The following is a 16,544-nucleotide window of genomic DNA, read 5'->3' as shown; positions in this document are numbered from 1 at the left end:
TATTGTACCTTTACTGGTGGTAATGCCTATGGAGATTTGATGGAATGAGGATTGAATGACATTCTCTTTATATTAGAAGCTACAGATAAGACCTCAACTGCTCGATATGTTCTTGGTATTTTCTGAAGTCTAATATGAGAGAATAACATGCAAGGGAAAGACACCAAGATTTGAGATTGAGGGTTACAATAAATAAAATTTGAAAGAAAAATACTTATTACACAATAGCCATGTGGATTTTGAAGTGGAATATACTGGACATAAGGAACAATTATCTAAAACGACCTTCATATTTCCCATTAAGTATTCCCAATGCTTCCTTTTCCCTGTATATAAAAGTGATTTTGATGTAACAAAGCAGAGAAAATAAATTTTTGGCAAAAACAATTTTTCAGAATATAGATAATAATGGGAAAGTGAATCACATAAATTAATGTGACAAAAATTAACATACCTTTTGCAAGTTTCGTAAGAGAATTTTTTGAGATTCATGATAGCTCAGTCAGTATAGTGACTAAGCTGCAGACTGGAAGACAGTGGTTCAATCTGCAACATCTTCCTGGCTGCAAGCAGACCAACTCTGGCATCCACACAGCCTCCTATTCAACGGATACTGGGAACCTCTTCCTTGGTGATAAAGCAGCCAAGGCGTTATGCTGACTACTCAGCTCTATCTGATGCCAGAGTGAAGAATACACTTCCCGACATCTTCATGGCATGGTTCTTCATTAACTACAGGAACAATTTTACGTTTTACTTCTTTGTTGTTGGATGGTTGATTCATGATGCCTGAACCTAATTGTTCAGAATTGAGAAGGTGGGTTGGCAGTTATGTGGTGAAAAGGCATGGAATAACATAAATAACAGCCAATTAATTGGGCGTTCTTTCTAATAGGACCATTGAAGTACTACCTTTTGTCAATCCTTACATCCAATGTTGAAAATAGATTGAGTTTCTGAAACGTTGCGCATATCAAATATACTACAGAGAGCGGACAAAGTTAACAATGATATTTATGTAATAAACTAATCACTGTCAAAAATCCTTAGAGCAGGGGTTCCCAAAATTTTTGAACCATGGACCACTTACTGTGAGGATTTTCTTTGGAAGATCACCAGAATATTGAACACAATTTTTAAAGAAATTTAAATGTAAAAAGAACAAAATTTAGTTAACAGAACACCCAAATTACTTATCATCATCATCATCATCATCATCATCAGTAATCTGTCAAGACGACAGGTCCACAGTCTCTTTCAAAACAATTCCTCCACTTAATGCGATCTAGAGCTTTCTCCTTCAAATGACAGTATCCTCTTCTGTCCCCAAGGTCATCCAGCATCTTCTTACGTCTTCTTCCTCGTCTTCTTGTCACTTCTATCCGCCCATCTATCTTTCCTTCGATAGCTTCTTTTAGAAGGCAGTTTCTGCGTAAAACATGACCAATCCAATTAGCCTTCCGTTTTCTTATTTCGTGTAGGATATTCCTCTGCTCACTGACTCTAATTAACACTTCTTCATTTCTCACATAATCGGTCCAACTGATCTTCTCCATTCTTCTCCAACACCACATTTCGAAACTTTCCAGATGTTTCTGATCTACTGCCCTAAGTGTCCATGTTTCAGCCCCATACAGAGCTATGCTCCAAATGTAGCATTTCACTAGTTTCTTCCTCAAATTTAAGTCCAATTTGCTGGTAAAAAGATTCTTCTTCTTGCTAAATGCAGCTTTTGCCATGGCAATCCTGGATTTAATTTCACAAGTACACCTTCCATCATCTGTTAACAAGCTACCCAAATATTTAAAACATTTCACATTCTCCACTTGTTTTTGGTCTATCTTTATTGTGACTGGGGTTGGTTGTCTCGAAATTTTCATTACTTTTGTTTTCTCCACATTCATTTCCATGCCATAGCACCTTCCAATTTCAATTAGTCTATCAATCATGCCCTGTAGCACAGTTTCTTCCTTAGCCATTAACACAAGGTCATCTGCATATTTCACAGTTTGAATAATTTGCCCTCCTACTTTGAAGTCACCGAGCCCATCCAGAGCTTCCTTGGTAAGGCATTCGCTGTACAAGTTGAACAGAATTGGTGATAAACAGCATCCTTGTCGAACTCCTCTTCCAATCTGCACACTTCCTGTCTCCCCCCTGTCCAGTCGTACTCTAACTTTCTGATCCATGTACAATTTGCTAATCAATCTTCTTTCATGCCAATCGATACCTGTTTCTTTCAGGATCTGCATTAATTTGGTCCAGTTTACCCGGTCAAATGCCTTCTGCCAGTCTATACTTACTTATATTTACTTACTATTACTTATAGAATGAAAATAATACAAAGCCTTCAAAGTGTGGCGCTTATCTGACCAGTTGAGTTATGCATTATTTAACTATGCTGCACTAATTGTAGATGTTACCCAGCAGTGAATAAAATGAAAGGATGATTATATGTAGTGAAGTGGAGTGAATTTGAGAGAAAGCAGTCAAAGCACAGTCAGGATTCTTCTGGAAAGGCTAAGCAAAGTCACAAACATTTTGTGGGTACAGTCATTGTTCTGGCAAGACCAAAACATGGGGGGATTTTTTAGATACAAATCTGAAATATTACTGCTTCAGCTATAAGGAACTTACATATAAGGAAAACTTTAGTGGTGTGATTTATATCCAATAGAGGAACTTCAGTTTACAGTTCATTTGGTATTAATTAATACTTTGAGAGAGCTCAGGCTGTACACTTCGTGACTGACAATGAACTGGATGGCCACTGTTTGATTCCTCGTAAGGACAGAGACTTCATATTTTCCAACTGCATTCAGACTGGCTCTAGGCCCACCCAACCTACTATTATAACGGTACTGTGGGCCCTTTCCCCAGGAATAAAGCAGGTGAGGCATGAAAATGACCACTCAATCCAGCTGGCACTGAGGTTAGGAACTGATGGAGCTATGCCTCTGCTTCCTCATATGTCTTTAGGGCAGGTGCTTATTAAGGACAGGAATGAGTTACCCTTTACCTTACTAACTAATTTTTTGTGGAATTTGTCAAAATAACAATAATAAAATATATTATCTCTTACTACTTTGTAGGAGAACACTGTCTAATTCCTACCATTAGAACAGTTCCCTCCATAAGGCCAAAAGTGTGAACAGATAAGAAAATTATGTATTCCGCCTCACACCATGAACACATAAGGGCTGAGTTCTTGTCAACACAACCCATATATGATACACTTGTTACGCATACTGCAGCAACATGTGCTCTGTATACACAGTTCCAGAACAGCATCTGCACACTTTTATATGGAATAATTATCCACAAGTCATTAATATACCTGTAGAGTTCTTCCACCTGCACTAACTTGCCAATTGTCTATTTACGAGTATGCTGATGATGTTAACACATACACTGGTAAACCAACTGCCACTGACAGCACACTACAGCATACATATTTTGTTGTTTACTTATTCACATTGCTGAATATTTATTTGGTATCTTTCTAGTATGAGAGCAACATTCGCAATGTTCTTATTAAGGTGTGGTTTGTAAATTCCAATTTGTGTTATAACTGTATAGATTAATTAGTAGTAATACTTTTAAATTTTTCTAAACCATAGTTCTCTGAATGGCTTATATGTTTACTGATGCATATCAGTCCAATAATTCCAGCTTCGGACATTTCTGTTGGGTTTCTATGATGTAGAAAACAGCAGAACAAATGGTGTGAATAAATCCACATGCTCTTCTATGGAACATATAGAGGATCACATGTCTAAGATATAGCTGATAATAAAACAACCAAGCTATTGAAAGAACCCTCAACTGGATAAGAGTCTTTCCATTCCATATACACCACTACATTTTATTCATTGAGCAAATGCATTAAATATTGCAGTAAAACCTTCTTAAATTTTATCAAATTTATTTTTAAAAATTATTTTGGAACACTTCCGTTACTGTGAAATACTGGACAAATGAAACTTGAATGGAATCGAACTATGGGGATGCGCCAGTAAATCAAACATAGCCATAATGCAACGAAGGCAGTCCAAAATACTGCGGATGATCACAAATGCACCTTGGTATGTGACTAATCGACCCTACATGACGATCTAAATGTACCATTCATCAGAGAAGTCATCCAAGAAAAAAGCATAAAACATCATGATAAACTAGGACACCATAGTAATACATTGCTGCAGCCCCTACTGGAACAACAACAACAACAACAACAACAACAACAACAACAACAACAACAAAGAAGGCTAAAGAAATTATGGCCAGCAGATCTGCTTGATGATTGAAGAGGATTCTCATTGGAGGAGCCCTCATCATGATACAATAAGCACACGAGGATGGTGTTTAAATTAGCAAATTAGCTCAAAGAATGTATTTAATTCTGATTGCTAATAAATATATATATGCATTATATTAATTATTTAGCTTGAATTTTGGCCCCAATAAATCACTGAACAGGTATCAGGAAGAAAATTTATGCATCATGTCCCAACTCATTAAAAATCTCGAGTTTGATGTTGTTACTGCTTCTGTGTTGACCTGTGTGATAAGCAGTGATTCACTCAATCACATTATTGCCCCCATCAAAAAGTCACACATGACTTGCACATTGGAACAAAGAGTGTCCATATGTTACACCTGTGTGAACAGAGATTCTGTAAGCAAGGAGAAGATTCCAGGATAAATTTTTAGATGTTACATTTTCACATGGATAAAATACTTACATAATTACAAATAAATTAAGACGGGTTGGTTACTATACAAAGAACATGAATGAATGAACATTAACACATTGGAGGCTATTCTAAACTCATATTTTTAATTTCCTGTAATTGGTAATTATAACTTCGCAAACAAATGTATTTGTTATGCAGGTGTAACACTGACATCTCTACCAAAATGCAGTAAACTAGTAATGGAATTGAATATGTCTCAGCATTAAGAAATGTACATACAGCCCAACACAAATTTCTGCCCCAGTGGAAAATTAAAAATTATCATGTGAAGGACAGCTTTTATGGGAAACACGAATATCTGCTCAATTTTGTAGGCTGTGTATAAATATTCAGGCCAGGGTAACTTAGTAAAGGGGCTGACTGGGTAACAAGGATCTGATCCCCAGCGAAGGTAGGGATTTGTCTCCTTGACACCACATGCAGTTTGAATGTACAGCTCAATCAACAAATAAATGAATGTTTCAAACAAAGAACTAAACACTTTCTTACTTTGTTTCCAAGCAGTGGTAAAGTCAAACCTGAAGCCTTGACCAAGGAACAATTTTGAAATCATGCAGCTGTTTCAGCCAATCACATTCTCTGAATTGGTGAAGGCTGGGTGCTGACGCAATGATAACTGACAAGCACTATCAACTCAAATATCTGTACTAGTGTAATTTTCTCTGCTGTCAATGTTATACACTAGAGGGCTCTATTTCCCATACTCACAAACCAATCAAAATGTGGGGTGACCGCTATGCTAGAATAAAATATTTATAAGAGTGTGTTACAGAGAGCCAGATGGGCAGTGCCTAGGTTTTCAGTTTACGCGCCGGACGCCCTTTAACCATAGGAAGATTCCTGGTACTCATTTCTGTTACAGGCTGAGTCGATCCCAGGGCCATAGTGTGGCTGGAAGGTTTAGGTCAATTGAAAAACGCAATGACCTCATTGGGAATAGAACCCATGACCTACCGAATTGTAGCATAGTGCTTCAACCAACTATGCTACCACGATTTAGCAGAATACATGAAGATAATTATCTCTAAATAGTATCTTTGTGGAGTTGAATAGCTTTCTAAACAGTAGGTTGGTTTTTTTTCTTGGCACTACAGCCCCAGTGGGCCTAGGCCTACCTCCATGAACTTCTCCGTTCACTTCGGTTTTTCTAGATCTTACACATTCGGTAAGACTCCTTGGGTGGGTGATCAGCTCGTCGCAAGGCCTCTACCTGTACACAAACACAGAAAAACGCACACACACAAACTAAACATCCATGCCCTGAGTGGGATTCGAACCCACGATCCCGGTTTCCAAGCGAGCGAAGACAGTACATGTCTCAGACCGCTCAGCTACCTACAAAAATTACATCAAGTTCAATATGTTGTGCAAACTCTCAAAGACAGCATATGGAAGAAGTATATTATTCAGTCAGAGTTCATCAACTACTCAACAATTCTGCATAATTTTTGGTAACCCAAAGGTTCATTAGCGTGTTCACAAGAGCCCTCCACTGGCCCCTATTTTGAGCCAGATGAATTCAGTCCATACAATCCCATCCTATTTATATGCTCATAAGATGCAAATTAAATCTAACCTCAAATTACCTAGCTGTCTCTTTCCTTCTGGCTTTCCCACCGATATCCCATATGGGTTCCTCTCCTCCCCCATTCGTGCTACATGCACTGCCCAGCTCACCCTCCTTCACTTGATCATTCTAATTATATTTGGTGAAGACTACATGTAATGAAGTTTCTTGTTACGTACTTTTTAAGAAAGCGCAAGAGGTGTTAACACATTTAAAACAATCATCTCTGTTTTGGTGCGGGCACAAGTAAATTTTGGCTCGAGAACACACTGAATCAGTTAAGAGGTACAGTCCATGGATCTCAAAGATTGAATATGTTGCACAGTATGGTATGTGAATGTTCCTTCAGTAGCTTTTAGCGCCTTTTCACCAAAAGTTTACGCACTAGAACTCACGGCCCTTTTATGTTTATCGTTGCTTAGGTGACTTTTAATATCAGAACGCCCCCATGACTAATATCGAAACAAGAGGAACACATAGCGCACTGAAAGTCTGAGACAGACATATATTTTTGTAATTAATGGACATTCCTTCCGAAGATCTGCACTGAATAGGCGCTTACATTTTGGAGATGACATTACCTGCACTAAACAGGGAAAAAAAAAGAGCTAAATCCCCGTGCAGGCTGCAGCACAACTGTGGAAGAATACTCGAGTTCCTTATACGCAATAATGGGTTGCTCTAAAATTAAACGGCTTGTAGCTATACAAAACTATAATTTTGCCCGTGGTTCTGTATAGGTGTGAAACTTGGTTTCTGACATTAAGGGAGGAACATGGCCTGAGGGTGTTTGAGAACAGGGTGTTGAGAAAAATATTTGGACCGAAGAGAGATGAAGTGACAGGAGGTTGGAGAAAACTGCATAATGAAGAGCTTCATAACTTGTACGCTTCTCCAAGTATAATTAGAATGATCAAGTCAAGGAGGATGAGGTGGGCAGTGCATGTAGCACGAATGGGGGAGACGAGGAATGCATATAGGATATTGATGGGAAAGCCAGAAGGAAAGAGACCACAGGGAAGACCAAGGCGTAGGTGGTGGACAATATTAAAATGGATCTTAGAGAGAGGGGATGGGATGGTATTGATTGGATTGATCTGGCTCATGATATGGACCAGTGAAGGGCTCTTTTGAACACGGTAATGAACCTTCGGGTTCCATAAAATGCTGGGAAATTCTTGAGTAGGTGCAGAATTGGCAGCTTCTCCAGAAGGGCTCAGCTCCATGAGTAAGTAAGTAAGTAAGTAAGTAAGTAAGTAAGTAAGTAAGTAAGTAGCTGGATAAACTTCACTCACTGTTCTCGATTCCTCACACTGTTGCCACATAAATATGTACTTACATTTTTTCATAAGTAAATGTAAATAAGTGAAAAAGAAGCTAGGCATATATTTTAAAAAACAACATCGCTGTAACAGAGAAAAGAAATCGAGAAATTTTAGGATCCCGGTTGACGTCAGAAAAAAAAAACCGGGACGATGGCTTAAAAAAAGAGTACTGTCCCGGTTAAATTGGGTGCGTCTGATGTTTATTGAACAAAATGAACTTATTGTTTTGTCATTAGCAGCTAATGATTAAGCTATTTGTTGATTTTCTCCAGCAAACATCATTTGAATAATGCTTACGTCAGAAGTAGGGCCTAAATATCTAATTATATATCAAACAGAGAAAAAAAGGCCGTGTTAAAATATAAAATTACAAATAAAAACTCTTTTTTATATACGTTTCGAGATGTGATGAAAATTTGCTGAGATATTTAAGACACGCTACACATTCTGACATAAAACTACGCTTGTGCAGCAGCTGTTTTGTCGTAGGGATCTAGCAGGTTTCTACGGTTCCACTTATCAGTATATGAGAAATGACTCAAAATTTTCTGATTTACCGTATTGAATATTTTTGGGCACTAGATATTCAATTGTCCCTTCTCCATTACAAGCTACTTTAAAAAATAAATTATTGTAATTTTCGAATTTTCGTCTACATATGCGGGTTACAAAGCCTGACGAATATAAAACATAACTGAGACCGATCTTGTATGCAGACTTTCCGTCACATTTATAAAATTCAATTTCCTATCTTAATATACAAGCAATTTCATTTCATACTTCTTTTATTCTCTCTGTCTCACGGTTCAGTAGATAGCTTTCATATCAATACATTTCTAAGCACATTGTTGAGAAAATTACTTACTATTACGCGTTACTTTACGACGCTGCAAACCAACACCTTGATCATGTATGTATCTTCGAGCGCTAAGATGACAGATGAATTGGAAATGATTTAAAAGCGGCAGTTGTGTCCGAATCAAGGTATTATCCAGGGGTTTTGCCTGAATGAGTTGAGGAAAAAGTCAGTATCCTGGATGAATTTCGAAGCGAGAACCTGCAGAACACAGAGAGTTACCACCAGGCCTCTGTGTTCGGTGTGGATGTGGAACAACTTCACATGTTTTAAGTTGGGGTTAGAACAAGAATTTGTGTTCTGTTCCGGCTATTGATCGACATACTCTACAGATCACTCCCATTTTCTGATACGGACTTACGAAAATAATTATTTTTGTTGTTTCAGTTCTCTCTGTAGCTTAACGTTTAGGAGATGCAACACTTAGGACCCCCATACACACTCAGTTTGGCCTTCCGATCGACCTTAAAGGCAAAACTTTCACAGTTTACCCCCTTCCCTTTCCTCCCCATACACGTGCAGATAAAGCGGCAGGCTTCATGCTACAATCACGGTCTTCCAGCCTATAATGTTGAGTCATACACGTCACGTGCTACGGTCCTGCAGGTAGAACTGACGGACTGACGGGTTTCCCACAGGCCAACAGTCCAAACGATTGGCCGGCCGGCCGCACCACACACGTCAGTTTTGCCTTTCAGTCTTCAACTGTGCACGCCGAACTGGAGACCAAACTGTGTGTGTATGGGGGCCCTTAGAATGATACAAGTATAACTGAGCAGGAATCCCAACATATGCAATTTATTCAAGATTCCAGACCTATTTTAACTAAGTTTCAAATCTTAATTCTTTTTGTATTTTACAAAGACAATACTTTTTACGTATCGTGCGTTGTACATTCTACATGATTTTTTTTGGGGGGGGGGGACACGATTCATTGGACGCTTTAAGCGTGACTCTTTTCATGCTTGCTGACTATGCATTATTATTCCTCCCAGGACTATGACAGGTTGCGTAACCTTCCTTGGAATTAAATACGATTTACAACCTACACTGTGCACTTAGCAGAATAGCTGAAACACGTCAGCCAGTTCTACCTCCAAATCTTTGCAGTAATTATGAAAATATTAGCATATCGAAATGTTGTGATCCCCCACCTTAAGCGCCAGAGTTTTGTTTAGTTTCAAATTCATTACTTTTTACATCAGAGGCCACCGTCTTAAATAATAAATAGTACCTTTTTGTACTTGAAACACAACCACAACAAGAAGAGGGGAATTGGTGTTAACAAGAAAGAGCACATCTGAATTCAACATTTCAGTAAGGAGGCAAGTGGAATTAGCTAGAAACATCTGTGTGGTGAGGTGAGCATATTAATTTGAAATGCACGTTGTCTGTGTCTGTGTGTCCCACTAACCAATTTTTGAACAAACTGTCAAATTTAATAAAACTTGGTTTTTTGGGATTTTTCCATCGTCCAGAATTTTAGGTAACAGAGGACACGACGTTTCGGAAACTAGATCTGTTTTCGTCTTCAGGTGAGAATGAAAGACACCTACTCAGTTAGGCCCCTTAGAAAGAGCTAATCTCAATCCAGTGATTAAAATTAACTCTTTCTAAGGGGCCCAAGTGAGTAGGTGTCTTCCTTCCTAGTCTGAAGACGGAAACAGATCCAGTTTCCGAAACGTCGTGTTCTCTGTTACCTAGAATTCCGGACAATGGATAAAGTTAAAAAAACCCAGGAATTCTGTGTGTCATCCACCATCGTCAGAACCCTTTAGAATCTACTTAATGGAACTTGTTCAGAGAATCACTTAATTACGAATAAATCTGACGCCTTCTGTTCCTCAGACACTTGACATTAACTATTCCAACATGGCGGCAACTATAATTTTTTACTGGGACAGATATACCTGTAGACTTATTCAGTTCAACATAAAATCTCAGAATCTAGTAAAGATAAATATATGAAAAACTAAACTTCGAATAATTTAAGTATACTTTCTTCTCTTAAGAAAAGAAAACAAACTTATAAGACCACAGCGCTGTGTGTGTGTGTCCCATCTTTAAGTAAAGTAAGTAAAGCTATCCCTGTAACAGGCCGTGAAGGCCCATAGGGTTGTGAGACGTTGAGGGTCCCACATTATCTAGACAATCGGCTCAAAGATGGCGGTAAGGTTGTCAGCCTTACGCGCCAGCCACGCTTTACTCCCCAAGAAAGTTAATTAATTAATTCCTGGTACTCGTTTCAGTTAGAGGCTGAGTCGACCCCAGGGCTATATTCCGGCTGGAAGGATTATGTCAATTAAAAAGAATCCAAAGACCTCATCGGAGCTTGAACCCGCGACCTTCCGGCTTGTAGCATAGTGCCTCAACCAACTACGCTACGGCGTGCCCCCGTCCAATCTTTACATGTTCTAAATAATTAATCGAATTACAGGAAATGGGAACAGACGAACGGAAAAGATAAAGCCACAAAATCATGTCATCACAGCCGGTATCAGGAGCCGCATTCAAACCCATGGGGTCTCGAGTACGAAAGGGTACCACCCCCCCTCAACCACGGATTTCTGTATAGGCGTATAACAGTTATTTCTCTTGTGACGATAAGAGGTGTAAAGGGACTAATAAGCGAACGAAGCCTGTCTGATGAAAACAGCGACAGAAGAACACTTGCTACGAGAAACTTTTAAAGATAAACAGCCTCGAAAAGAAGAGTTCAAATACCGAAATTACGTTAAAGATTCCCTTCACTTTTAAATTAGTTACTTTTAAAGAAACTTCGATTAGTTAAAAATTACATATTCTCTGGAAATTCATGGATGAGTAACCAGAGTGAGGCAAAGAGTGATCACGTGTCAATCATACTTACGACATGTGTATAACTTATGTATGAGTTATACAGAGAAGAATTCAGCAGACGTATACTCGCCAGTTTAGACAAGTGGTTCGTGTCAGTCGATAGAAAATGACAATTATAATTCATCTTACGTCATTCGAGAGACAATTGTTTTTGTTAATTGTTGACATAACCGGTATGTAAAGCTAACGACCGCCCTAACCATCATTCTGGTCTGAAACCTCGTTTCAGTCAGGTCGTAGTCTCGTTCGGTTAGTATTCAAAACTTGACGGAATTATACTTTGTTACTGATTATGTTATGTCAAATTAACTGAAACAAACTGTCTTACTCGTCATAACCGGATAATCGAACCAGTTTTATGTACACATTACATTGTATTATATCTTTCACATTACTCGTCCGTGTGTAAGTTGCACAACGATCTCTCGAAAATATGAATGATGTGCACAGTTAGTGTGACATTTACGCCACGGTAAATAAAGCTTAAAGGCCTGCACGATCACTGTCTAAGGCTGCCTGTTCAAGGTTCTAATGCTTGCTTCGTCTGTGTTACTGCATCCGAGATAATAATGTTCTCAGATTTCACAGTTTTCCTCGTTTGAATTGTGAGTAATTTAATGACCTATTTCAGCTGCATTTCCTGGCTACATATACAGAGGTCCGGGCTCGATTCCCGGTGCTACAAGATGTTCTGAGAAATAGTGGGTTTGGAATGGGGTCCACTCAGCCTCGTGAGGATAACTGAGGAGCTATTTCAAGGAAATAGCGGCTATGGTCTAGAAAACCAAAATTAACGGCCGTGGGGATTCGTTGCGTTGACAACGTGACACCCTCTATCCACTAATGTTGGCACTAATTTCGCCGACAAGCGGCGGTCGCTCGGTCGGTATAGTTCGCTTGCGGACTACAGGCCACGAAGCTATAGTTATAGTTATTTCAGCTGAATAGATTATTTAGCGCAGAACAGAGAGAGAGGAGGGTGGTAAAGGAACGGGAAGATTTGTGTTTGAGAGATCGAATCTCCGCCGTAGACTCGACTATCCTAAAGAAATTCTTAATGATTTCCTTTAGCCTCTGCCAGGCGAAATATATAACAAAACATTCAAATATTCCATGTCCATTTCCTTCATCCAAAAAACATTCCTTCTCATTTTCATAATTCTAAGCAGTTTAGATCCAGATGTAAAAATAAAATAATCAAGGGGTTCCGGGAACATTTTTCAAAGTCCACTTTCCTACTACACAAACTTTCAGTCTTACAAATCCTGTGTCGTTAATGTATTTAGATTATGTGTGCTGGGTTCATGTACCGACCGGTCAACGATTGAATCCTACTAGAGTCAAGAATTCTTTATTGTTTCCAGTCCTAATTACGTTTCAAATTAGTGAAAATACTGTTCTTGCTGTCAGCAGCAACAAAAGTAGTAATAGTGGTACTATTACTTGGTCTAAGTATAAATTCTGTTCACACTGTCGGATTAGGCTTAAATTGAATGTTCTGAATCGTCATCAAGTGTTTAACTGTTCATAATGATAATGATAATGATGATGATGATGATAATTTGATTCAATTCCTTTATTTAAGTGTCTGCAACAGGCGAGCACTGAGAGCGTGCATAACAAAAGCTAGACTAAGGCTAGACCTAGGGCCGCGCCATAGCTCAAGTGGTTAGTCGCTGGTTTTCCACCGCGGCGGCCCGGGGTCGATCCCGGGTCTGGTCAAGTGGGATTTGTGGTGGACAAAATGGCGCTGGGGCAGATTTTCTCCGAGTACTTCGGTTTCCCCTGCTAATCTTCACTCCACCAATTGCTCCACAATCACCCTCATCTATCTTCTGGGTCTGGTACAATAGCCCAGAAGTGGCCGCAGTACAAGGGACTTAGTCCCACCCCACTAGCTATAAAAAAAAAGGGATGCATACCTCACAATCGTCTCCTGCGATGCTAAAGATGGTTGCGATGGAATTTCTCAATTAAATTACGTACACAGAGTGAAGCAGAAATATCAACAAACGTAAGAAGTAAAAAGAACAGAGTAAGGTAAGCCTACATGCAAATATAACAATGAAAGAATTAATATGCCTGCACGTCAGGTGTATATCTCAAAAGATCTGAGATTCCTCTGTATATTCTGATATGACGTTCTTGAAACAGAGTTGTTTCATAAATTTACAACACATCTCACTTCATGCTACATGCATAGCAAATCTCTGTACTTACACCGCATACCACGGTAGAGTAAGAAGCAATCCTACTTCGTATTCTGAAGGTTCTGCGTTCAAATCTCTACCAATAGATCGGTTCATCTTGGTGAAAACTTTCGCGGTTTTCACCCGGCCCTCCAGGGAAATTCGTTGACAGTGCCTCAAATTCGGGCAAAATTGTTACCTTCCTCAACGTTCCCAATTCATTATTCATTGACTATCCTACTTCTCGAAGCTACATTGTCTGAGCTAGTGACAACAACATTATGTAAACTGTAGCAAAGTACATATCAGTACTGGTGAGATATGACCCTGAGACGATCAGTATAGCAAAATTTACAAATAAACTAATGGACTATGATAAATACATATGGAGATTATACATCCCTCAATATTTGTTGTATATTTCAATGACGTTGTAGGTGTACAGACCATATAGCGTCGAAAGTATTGATTATATACAGAGTGTTCCACGACTTTAGGGCATAACTGCAGGAGGTGATTTCCTAGGTCTTTGTGATCAAAAAAGTTCATGTAAACATGTGTCCGNCTTAGGTACATCTCAAGTGTCGAGATAACGAGAACGCTCTGTCTGTAGCTGGCTGAAAATAGCGACCCACCAGCTGACAGACGCGGTTCACACGAGGGCGTGTAGGGGAATGAAAAAACGGTCATAACTCCGTAACCGTCCAAAATCGGACACATGTTTATATGAACTTTTTTGATCACAAAGACCTAGGAAATCACCTCCTGCAGTTATGCCCTAAAGTCGTGAAACACCCTGTATTCGTATATTGATATAATGAATAATGAACTGGAAAAATTTGGCAGGAAGTGATTGTGGCCTGATCGAGGTACAACCCCGGAATTTGCCTGGAAGGATTGAGGAAACTCACTGAAAACTCAATAGCCTCTATCCGGGCCGAAATTTGAAACAATAAAGGTCAAGGAACTTCCTTCGAGACCAACCTGATCATGAATTATACAGGCCTATTACTATTTTCCGACTGCCTCTGTGGTCTTGTGGTCAGATCCGTTGCGCTGACCACGTGACACCCTCTATCCGCAAAAGTTGGCACTAACTTCGCCGACAAACGGCGGTCGCTCGGTCGGTATAGTTCGCTTGCGGACTACAGACCACGGAGTTCTTTTATTACTATTTTCCCCTCATAGCTTTTACATTTCTACCCGCATTACTGACATCGCTTATCTTTCTTTTGGGAGGGATGTCTTATAGAAAGTATGTAGAAACAATTGCTTAACTTCGCGAGATGAAACAGCCTTGCTTCGAATGAGAAGGGCCTCGAATTCTCCCGACCTGTGCGTGAAGTAGCACGTGAATTAGACGCCGAGAAATCTCGCGTAACTCGCGAAATAAACCATGGAAAACTTTTCAAAGAATGTTCTTAATTATGTCCATACTATTGGGAACTCAACGGTGAAAAGCGAAATTCGAGAACATGGAGACAAAAGTCGACATGAAAATTTATGTCTTAAGTCAAACGTGGATTTTAAATTAATCAATCTAGACCGGAGCCGCTATTTCCTTGAAATAGCTCCTCAGTTATCCTCACGAGGCTGAGTGAACCCCGTTCCAGACCCATTATTTCTCAGAAAATCTGGTAGCGCCGGGAATCGAACTCGGGACTTCTGGATCTGTAGCCAGGAACTCTGACCATTAGACCACAGAGGCGGTCAATCAAGGACTCAATAGTAAGAGAAATTATTTAACAAACGATGAAACCTCCCGTTTAGTTTATTAAGTTCACTGTCAGATTGGAAGCCAAAGACAGTTTTGGTGCAGTCACTGTCACCTATATTTGCATAAGAACACCGATGGAAGTCAAATTTTAACAAAATCTATTGCCATTCATAATTCCCTAACTCTATATTGAAAGGGGATACTGTTGCTCGCACCTCCGCCATCTCTCATCTCTCCCATCCGTGATAGCCCCTTATAAGGCACTTTCTACACCCTCGTATTACTTCCTGTCTCTTAGGTAAACCATTTTCTGAGTATACATTGTCACATGATAAAGTGACTATAGACTCACTGACCACATATACAACTAGTTACTACACTTCACAAATCATTATCGCCTTGAGACTAGTGTTCTCAGTCTCTTATAACTTCTACTAGTCGTTTCCTGGTAACGGATTTTTACACTGTAACCGAGTATCACTAAATTACAAACTCGAAATGTCGCTGTAACTATAGCAAACATAAAGTTTTCTGTCTTCACTACTCGTTTCCTGGTACCGGCTTCTAACAGTGGAGATTCTTCACCTTCTGTGCTAACTGAACCGACTAAGTCTTCTCTATACAGACTCCCTTACAATTCTCCCTCTAGTAAGAGAGTCAGAGTCAGAGTCAGAGTCAGAGTCAGGGTTACTTTACGACTGGCGGTTTACCGCTAATCAGTTCTTCTTGGTGACAAGCCCCTTGAGACTCATGACCAGTAACTTTTATCAACGGAAAACTTGCGACTATCATCCTTATGTAACATCCTCTCTGACGACAGGATGGGTCCGTCATTTACAATTGTTGCTGGTCCTCGCCACCTCAGTCATTTTTGAGTCCTGCGGGACTCGTGACAGTATTTTACTGTCTCAAATTCGAGACTCCCCCAACCTAGAGGGACAGGTCCCCGTATTTATATCCCCCAGAAAAAGGGTGGCCCAGTTATACCTCCAGGCACTGGGTTCCCCTTTCGTCGCCTCCTACAAATCGCTGGGCTACGGTGGAGGTATTCGAACCCAGCTCCTCCACACAGGGTTCTCCCTTTAGATCGGCTGTTGTCGTTATGACACGTGCCGCGTAGAAAACATTGTTTCCATCAATTCTTCTATTGTTGAGTGCTGACCCATTGTTGCAGAGATGTGTTTGCCGCAGAAACATCACGTCCAACAGTTCCTCTGTTGTTGTGTGTTGATTCCTTGTCGTGGGAACCTGTTTGTTCGTGGCCGCTACCCAGT

Source organism: Cryptotermes secundus, unplaced genomic scaffold (genome assembly GCF_002891405.2).
Source record: "Cryptotermes secundus unplaced genomic scaffold, Csec_1.0 scaffold413, whole genome shotgun sequence".
Lineage (NCBI taxonomy): Eukaryota > Metazoa > Arthropoda > Insecta > Blattodea > Kalotermitidae > Cryptotermes > Cryptotermes secundus.
This window is presented reverse-complemented; position numbering follows the sequence as displayed.